This window comes from Lissotriton vulgaris, chromosome 1_1 (assembly GCF_964263255.1).
Source record: "Lissotriton vulgaris chromosome 1_1, aLisVul1.2, whole genome shotgun sequence".
NCBI lineage: Eukaryota > Metazoa > Chordata > Amphibia > Caudata > Salamandridae > Lissotriton > Lissotriton vulgaris.
In genome coordinates this window covers 557,982,054-557,991,732 of record NC_141685.1, presented here as the reverse complement: position 1 = coordinate 557,991,732, position 9,679 = coordinate 557,982,054, and the positions used below count along the sequence as shown (strand labels likewise).

The 9,679-nt window shown below is 45.5% G+C and overlaps 1 pseudogene; it reads left to right on the top strand.

The window, feature by feature from the left end:
- Positions 1 to 5,961: 5,961 nt before the first annotated feature.
- Positions 5,962 to 6,913, top strand: LOC147747483 (uncharacterized; annotated as a pseudogene).
- The last annotated feature ends 2,766 nt before the right edge of the window (positions 6,914 to 9,679 follow it).

Sequence of the window (9,679 nt, the reverse complement as noted above, 5' to 3'; positions counted from 1 at the left end):
AGCAGGCCCCTGCCTCATGCAGCTTCTTTTGGTCAGGTTTGGGCTTTGCAATCCTCACTACTGGGGGGGTACTAGCATGGACCTGGGCAACGTGGGTGGTAAGTGTCGGCTTTACACTAGCAGGGATCGCAGATGTCGAAGCCTTCCCTGTGTCTAGTGCAGGAACAGGCATTGGCGATGGTATTCCCTGTATTAAACCCCCTGAGTCCCCTTTCCCATCATTCCCATTCACAGTGTCCTCCCTGAGTTTAGACTGCAATTTGATGAGAGTTTTCAGGGAGAAAAAGTTGTCCCGGGTGGTCTGTTCGAATCTATCTAGCCTGTCCCCCAGGCTCTTGACTTGGTCGATAAGCGGGACCAGCAAGGACTTGACCAATTTCTCAATGAGCTCGGGGGAGGGCACCTCGTGTGATAATGTGGGTGATACCGGGACCAAGTGGTGGGCAAGACGAGTTTCAACCACAGGTACCCGAGGAACATTTCCTCCGGATGCGTCAGGACCTCCACCATTTAGTAGGGCAGGACCTCTGGGGACGTGCTTCCTCGGTCGCTTATGGAGTAAAGTAAGGCTCCCCTTCCGTAGACTAGTAATCCTTTTTCTCTTGTTACGGACCAGGCAAGCTCGTGCCAAAGGCAACGGGTTATAAGCCGGGGAAGGGACCTGAGGGGGCGGTTAAGAATTGTGGCCAGTAGAAGTACTTATGTGTGTGACAGGTCGGGGTTCTATAGCCACTAGGCTAGGGCGAGGGGGCAAGGGATCTGTTATCAAACTTTCCAACCTGTCAATACTTGCCCCTATAGCTGCAATCCGTGGCTGCTCAGACAGGTTCCCAGGAGGGGGAGAGGCAGGGTGGGTGGAGATAGGAGACAGAGCATGTGCCACTGCTCCTACCGAGGAGCGCTTAGAAGGGAAAGAATCTTGTGAGAGGCGACGTTCCGTCATCACGATCTCCTTTTCAATGACCGCTGCTACTCTTGTGATGAATTTATCCATTGTGCCTATCATTGAGCTCCCCGTGACACCTTCTCCCCCGCCCCTCAGTGCTTTGCCAGAACGGGTAGACATGTGGGCCTCTAAGCCCACAGGGAGACTCCAAGCTCTTGGACCAGAAATGGTAGATGAAAGGGGGGTGGCCCAGCCCAGCCTCTGTCAGCCCCTGACTGCCACAGACTGCCCGCCCTTTGCTCGGGCTTTGCTCGGCGTCCCGCTGAGCGTCGGTCCTCAGTTTAAATAGGGGGCGTTGCAGGTGGGTGGGCGTGTCTCGCTGGGGGCGTGGCTGTGCACACCTGTGCAGCGCAGGGACTCCTGGTCTTGAGAGTCCCTGCTGGCGCGCTCCCTCTGCTGTCTCCCAACTCTTCCTCCAGTTCACCACAGTCACCAAGCGCCCTGGCAGCCTCCACCCCTCGCCACAAGCCGCGCAGCGGCACCCGCGAAGCGGGTGCTGCAAGCAGTTAACAAAGCGGCGGAAGCGGCGGATCCCTCCCGGGATAAGGGTTGGCTCCTATGGGGTGTAGTCCGGCGTTTGGAAGATCCCACTGCATAGTAGGAAGGCGCACCGGCAGCACCCAGGACAGGTTCGGCGTTTGAAGGGTCCCACATGCAGCAAGGAAGCTCCGGCCTTTGAGACCTAGCCAGGCGGGTGGGCGTGTCTCGCTGGGGGCGCGGCCGTGCACACCTGTGCAGTGCAGGGACTCCTGGTCTTGAGAGTCCCTGCTGGCGCGCTCCCTCTGCTGTCTCCCAACTCTTCCTCCAGTTCACCGCAGTCACCAAGCGCCCTGGCAGCCTCCACCCCTCACCACAAGCCGCGCAGCGGCACCCACGAAGCGGGTGCTGCAAGCAGTTGACAAAGCGGCGGAAGCGGCAGATCCCTCCCGGGATAAGGGTTGGCTCCTATGGGGTGTAGTCCGGCATTTGGAAGATCCCACTGCACAGTAGGAAGGCGTACCGGCAGCACCCAGGACAGGTTCGGCGTTTGAAGGGTCTTACTTATTAGAAGTGTGGGCTTCCATGTACTGACATAATTAGAGCTGTTCACTGAAATATCAGGACTAGCAGAAGCCCCCTTTCTGCCATTAGGCGGGTTCACAGCTATCTTAGCATAACATAACAACTCAGGATGTGACATTTCCTCTTAAAAGCGTCAGATTTTAGGGTTGCAGGCTTATTTGTTATATGTTAGTTGTATTTCCACTATTGCATTGATAAACATTTCGTCCAAAATTCACCTTAGTATTAGTACTGAAAACTAACTCTAATATGTTTATATCAATATTCTGCAGTGATCACAGTTTACAACTCTGCTCCAATGTGACGCCTGACATACCCGCATTAAATGTTTAGTTTTAGATTTTCTATTTTCTATTGCAGTAGTGGTTCTCTTTTCCTCTGATAGTTAGAGGCAATAATGCTTAAGAAGCTTGGCTTGTTAATTACTTGAGTAATTAGATTTCTATCAGGAACCAGATCTATTTCCCTAGAACAGGACATATTTGCTGATGTCACCAGCACGAGTTAGGTGTTTGACTGTTTTTAACTACATATACATCGTCCATGTTGATGACAATTTTATAAATTCTTGCTTGCGAGTCTGATGTCCTGAATAAACGTTTTGAGATCTTGAAAATGATCTGAGCGTCATCAACACAATAATGAACTGTAAATCTAAGGCCCAGGTTTATTAATTCTTCAAACGATACAGCGCTGCACAAACTTGCTGCACTGTGTTGTGCATGAGAGAAAACTGCAGTGCCATATCTACAAGCAATTTCCTTCTGCTGATGTCAGAACCTGTGCTCAAACAAGGCTGCTTTGAGAGAAACACAGCCTTGCACACTTGCGCATGACTGTGTGCAGCTAGCAAAGGTTCTGGATTTGAGGCATACCTTTCCTGTGCAAATTCCTATGTGTTCACAAACTCAGAAGGTTCCCTCCCACTGGATGTGTGCTCTCCATTGCAGCACATATGAAATCCATCTTTAAAAAAAAACTAATATATTTCGCCCTGTTTGCGCTTGCTTCATGTATGTTTAGTTTTTTTTGTTTTATACAAATCTCTCTCTAGCTATATTAGTAGAATCGTCATTCCTTTAATACCCATGGGTATTGCAGCTGACCTGCCCCAGTAACGCCCCTTTGATGTACAGTGATGCACAGGGTTTTTTTTGTGCCGTGAAATGTGCACCTTTCCAGCACAAAACACCTTTTGCATTCAGAAGGAAATGGCATGTGCCGCATTGTGTCATTATAGATCTGGTGTAAATCGCAATACATCTGGGCTTAATTGTCATGTTGGAAAAGATAAGGTTCCCCATAATATGTTTAATGAAAGAGGTCTGAATCCAAATCTGCCTGACACTTTTTCAAAGAATTACCAATGAATGCAGCCAAACTCTTTTTGTGCCTGGAAGGTGTAAACTGAAATATGAATAAGGACAATACGATTCTTAGTGTTAGTCACTAAACTTTCCTTTATTATGTGTAGTTCATCATGGTGTGTTTATTGCATGAGAATTTCTTCTAATTGCCTTGTTAGGTTAGCAAACAATCATTTTTCAGAGCACTGTGTGAGCTGCCTAGCTGAAGCCAAACATCCCCAATGTTTTGTTATTAGAAAGTGATACATTGGTCATAGAGAGTTAGTCAGCAGGGAGCTCTACCTCTAAATTCGCTATTTGGGCCATATGTATCAAGCACAAATGCATTCGCAAACGCCGAAATTCACAGTATTTCGGCGTTTGCGAATGCAATTTTGCCAAATGGTATGTATTAAGGCAAAATAAGGAATCACAAAATTTGTGATTCCTTATTTTGCAATTGCATTTAAGGAATCGCACATTTTGCGATTCCTTAAATGGAATGTAAAAAGCACCAAAAAAGTGCAATTTGGCCTTAAGAAATCGCAAGTTACCACCAACTTCAAGTTGGTAGTAATTTGCAATTTCTTTGAAAAATGCACTTTTTTGCATTTTTCAAAGTGCAATGTGAAGCACATACATGCCCTTATGGGAAAGTACTCCTTAGTTGCGATTCGAAATTTGCGAATCGCAATTAAGGAATATTAAGACATCGCTAAAAATTGCGAAACTATTAGCTAAGCACTAAGAAGACGTATCTCGTTCTAATTGGTATTCTAGTGTAAACCGTGCTGTGATAGGCTGGTGTTACGGAGCAGCAACAGAAGAGTGCTCAATCTTTTGAAAGACAGGAAATTAACGGAAAAATTTATTATATTGGTAAAGAGAAGAACGTTTCACTGTTTGGAAAGGTAAAAAGATTGTTTGTGAAAGACAAGCCTGTAGTAAAACAGGAGTGTAAATTAGTCCCTTCCTTAGGAACGCCTATATCTCATATGGTAATGAAGTATGGCTGGCACATTTGCTTGTGGGTTGAGAATTTGGTGCAATATACGAAAGGTGATGGTGAGCTTGCATTTCCTCCAGAAGGTTCGTTTAACATAAAGGTTTTGCAGCATTTGAGTGAAACAATGATGAAACTTAAGCCTAAACATAGATATAGACAATATGAAGCATTAATGGATTGGCAAGATGAGGCATATGAGAAAGCACAACACAGATAAGGAAGAGGTTATGTTTTTGGTTTGGATAAATATCGGAATGAGAATATTGAGGACACAATATGTAGATGGGAACAGGTAGATGTACCAAATGATTTATTTCCTGTCAGGAGTATAGGAGGATCTACAGGAGATAAAAATAACGAGGAAGAGAAACATGTTCAAATTTTAGACTGTAGATACAGTGACACAAAAGATGAACTGCTAGATGACATTCTGAATAACAGATCACCTCTATATCAAGGGGAGTTTGCAACAGTGGTGCCAAAGACATCACCAGCAGTAACTACAGAAGTTTTCCAAACTGTTCCAGTCCCCATAGGGATTAATGCAATAAATAGACAGGAACCTGTTCAAATTAATAGTACAGTAATAAAGCAAGAACTCCTTCCAATGAGTAGTACAAGTATTTGGCAAGAAAGACAAGTGATAAAAAGGTCAAATCATGAAGAAGAAAAAATTGAATTAGCAGTCAAAACACGAGAATTGTCTGAAAAATTAAAATAACTACCTATGAATATAGAAGCTTTAACAGTTCCAATGAATATAGATTCTGAAATTTCTGTTTGCAGAAGTGAGGAAGAGAAAGAACATTCACTGACCATACCGTTAAATGAGGCAAAACCAGATCTTAAAAGAGAGTTGTTATCTGAAAGTGTCAGGAATAAACTGCCTAGTGTGTACCAATTAGATACGACGACAGATCTGACAAAAACTCTGACTTACGCAAATGGAACTGAGATGCTAGCTGAAAAACAGACTGGATGGTTGCAGGGAACGAAACCGAGAGAAAGAGTAAATGAAGCCTCTTTGGGTTTGAAAAATAAGGAATTGGAAGAGTGGGTACAAAGTGACTAAAGAAAAGATGCAGAACGCCAACAGAGAGACATTGCAGAATTGAAGGTAGACATGGAAGAATTAACTTCTGGAAAGCTAAGAATGAACAGATTAAAATGTTACCAGGATGGAAGAGATACACTTTATGAGTAAAAACATTACCTGGAAAAGTAAGGATTTGCAGGAAAAAGTGGAAGAAGATGCCAGCGAGACAGGAGTGAATATCTCCAAATATAGAGATTTTCAAAAACCATATAGATCAGACTTCACAAAGAAAGGACTAGAAAATGTAAACAACCCTGTAAGAAGAGATGAAAATTAAAGAATTGCTGAGAAAAAGAAAGTTGAAAAATGGAAGAGCAGGTGGAGAAAGAAGAAAAAACGAATAGCTAATAGGGGATCATTAATAGTTCCTGCTGCTCACAAATGTGAAACTGACTTCATTGCCAGAGGGAATTGGTTAGCAAATGAATTGGCAAAATATTGCACAAAACAAGATTGTTGTTTGAATCAGACATGGGCGAAGAAAGACACTTTTTCCCAATATCACATGCTTACTAACACAGTAGAAACATGGGAAGAAGTGAGACGGTTGCAGGATCAGGCAAGAGATGAGGAAAAGGAAACTTGGGTAAGAGAAGGTTGCACACAAAAGAAAGAGAATGATGTTTCAGCCTACCAAGATGAAAGAGCTGTTATGCCTAATAGTATGTTTGCCCATTTTGCACACATGTATCATGGACAGGTACACTCAGATAGGGAAACTGATCTTGCCAACAAAGTTATCAGTCTGATTTTTGAGCACTATAAAGAAACTGTATTCTGCCTATTGTCCAGAAGCTTCTGGAGTTGGTGAACAGGTGATTGGCACAATGTAGATCAAATTAGCAAACATGTGTGATTCCACTGTCTTGAAATGTCTGGATGTTTTGCCCCTAGTTCTAGTGACCAAGAAAAATACAAATGATAGAAGGACAGATTTAAATCCTTACAAGATACTAATGGGACAAGCAATGAGAAAAACACATATACCTGGTCAACAAGACAGGCCACTGAGAAATGGACTGCAGATTTTGGATACATGTTCAGAATCAGGTGCTCAGCAACCAGAAGCTGGTAACACAAGAGGAACAGACTGTAAAACTGGTGATTTAAGACCAACAGACTGTGAGAGTGTACAGCATGGTGTAAGACTTAATGATTTTTCACCTGACAACGATTTAGAAAGTACTACTGAACTAAGACAACAGACACAGAGACCAAATCTGAAGTACAAGTCACTGGAATGAACATATATGGCACTTCCTGATATTCAAGAGGAAGCAGATAGCCAGGAAAGTGTGAGAGTGACTATACGAGAGGTGGTCAAGGAAGAAGAAAATTCAGAAATACTGGGAGTTATCTTATCTGACACTAGAGGAGGCAAGGATGATCAGGAAAATCCACACGACTGTGAACCTATAGATAGGGATGATTTACACATGAATTCAGGGATTACTTGAGGTGACCATAACAGTGTTACAGAAAAGAATTCTGGGTTTAGCACACAAGACGAAAACAATTTTTTATGAACCATTTCCAAGTAGTTAAAATAAAAGAAGGGGCAAAGGACGGAAAGTCATTCAAGTGTGGAAACACACTTTGTACAGACAGTGCATATTTAGTAGATTCATAGGATAACTTAGATAGCATAGTAAATATAACTTATTTTGCTTTAGGTATAGGATGTGTTTATGTTGTATCATTTTTTCCTAATGAGACTGTTAACAATGTACCAATAGTTGCCACTAGTAGATACAATTGCACTTCATCAGGATAAGTACATTTTAAATTTAGTACTAAAGATAACATTTCTGTCAAGAACAAGCGAAATGAGAAAGAAATTTGCTGAACTAACATTGAGAAGAAGTGTCTGATCAAATACAATGTAGTGGAATATATGGGTGGTGTTGGTGATGATTTACAAATCATTTAAGGTATTCATGATTTGTGATCATCAAAGGAGGGAGTTGATAGAGCGAGGTACAGACGATTTTGTGTGTACCCTATTCAGATCAATCACCCCCATAACAAAGTGATATATTAATTTTGATTGCTGTATATCAATAAAAACACACACATTACATGTGGGAAATCCTTTGCACTAACAGCTTTGATTAACATATTAATAAGATATGTTAAACGCTTGTTTAATCTATTTTGTGCATTTAAGTGGCATAATAATGCATGTTTATGTCGTAATGTACATTGTGCACTGCATGCTGCCTTTCTGCTTCATTTTTTTAACCTCTTCTATGCTCATGACCGAGCAGCTCCGTCATGAGCCTCGGTTGAGCTGTGCTCATGATGGAGCGGTTCCGTCATGGCCCGCTCGGCGCCCCTGCGCGGCGCGAATTCCGCGCCTGCGCTGGACGTTCCATTGAGCGGGCGGGCCATGACGGAACCACTCCGTCATGAGCACAGCTCAACCGCGGCTCGTGACGGAGCGCCTCCGTCACGAGCATGCGAGTGCTGCTCGCCCCCCCCGCCCCCTTAGCGCTGCGGCGGAATTCCCGCTGCAGCGCAGGGGTTAATGGCTTGCAGTGTGATGCTTTTCTGCTAGGTAACAGTTTTAAAGGATAAATATTAGCACTGGTGGGTGGGAGGACAGAAAACACTTATATTCTGTGTATTTACATTTTCTTTTTGTGTTTATCGTAGTTTTGGCTGGTTGCCAATTCCAAAATGGCTTTGCTTTTCCCGGTTCTGCACAGTAGAAAAAGCTTACATCATTTTAAGCTGTACTTAAAGCTCGCTCATCCCGCGCAGCGGTGACGCGCAGCGGAGGCGCCTGACTCGCGCCTGAGTCAAGCCAGAGTCCTGCCCGTCTGCGCCTGTCAGCGTCCCGGTGGCGTTACGGTCGGCGGGCGGGGCTCTGCAATCCCAGCATGTGCATTGCTGACGCACCCAGGGTGCGCTACACGTCCAAGGAGCTGCGCTCTCTAAATCATCGGGAGAGCCGTTGCTGCTCTGTCTTCCCTGGCCGCCACAGGGGTAAGTCTCGCTGCCCTTGCTGTGGCTGGCGTCCCACCCGGCTGCTGTCATCTGCCCCTATTAGTAACATAGCTGGCGCAGAGTATTCCTGCATGCTGCTTAACACCAGATCGGCGTGCTGTCATGCGCAGGACATCTTTGAGCTCCTCGATACTGAGAAACCACTCTGCTTAATGTTGACTGAGACCTGGTGGGGAGAATTTTCTAACCCTGATGTGGCGATGGCAATCCCGCCTGATTATAATATCTTCAGGAAGGACAGAGCCAAGGGAAGGGGCGGAGGGGTCGCACTGGTGGTGAAGAAGGGCACGTTGTGTACCGTCTTGCCAACTGAGGACATCCGCGGCTCGGAATCGCTGGCTTTTTCTATCTCGCTAGCACCGCACCAATCAGTGAAGGGACTTTTGGTCTATCGACCCCCGGGTCCGCCCGGAACGTTCTTTACTGACCTCGACTCGGTGTTGCTGGGACTGGCCCTGAGAGCTGAACACTGTATTGTAGCGGGGGATTTCAACTTTCGGTTGGATGATCCATCTGACCCCGCTGCTATAAAGCTTTCGGAGGCTTTGAGCCCGTTGGGCCTTATCCCGTATTTGCAGGGGCCGACTCATGTTAAGGGGCATACTCTAGACCAGATCTTTTCTACATCACCCTTGGGGTGAAAGAGACTCTCCCGGTGCTGTGGTCTGATCATTGGCTCGCCAAATTTGCAATCACTGGCACTGCCAGGCCGGCCATCTTGGCCCCGCAGTAATGGGGACGTATGTTCAGAGCGTTCAACAGAGTGACCCCTGAGATGCTGGCTCAGGCTGCTTCGGATCATCCCTGTCTTCTCTCCGGTGAGTTGGAGAGAGATCTGGAGTCCCTGCAAGCATGGCTTTCCGACAGGCTCAACGATCTGGCCCCGGTGTTGCCCCCCCGCCTGACAGCGAAGCGGGTTTCTGCCCCTTGGTTTACCACTGCACTGTGGGCTAAGCGGCAGCAGTGTAAGGTGGCCGAAAGGGCCTGGCGGGCACACTATGATAGCTTGGACAGGTCGGCCTACAAGGCTGTGGTCAAGGCGTACCACCGGGATATCCGCCTTGAAAAAAAAGCCTATCTTGCGGGGAGAATTGAAGCAGCCTCAAACTCCAGCAAGGAGATCTTTACCATAGTCAGAGAATTTATCTCTCCTCGGACCAGTACATCGGAAGAGGTGCCCTTAGCTTCCTGGGCGGCGGACATTGCTTGTTTTT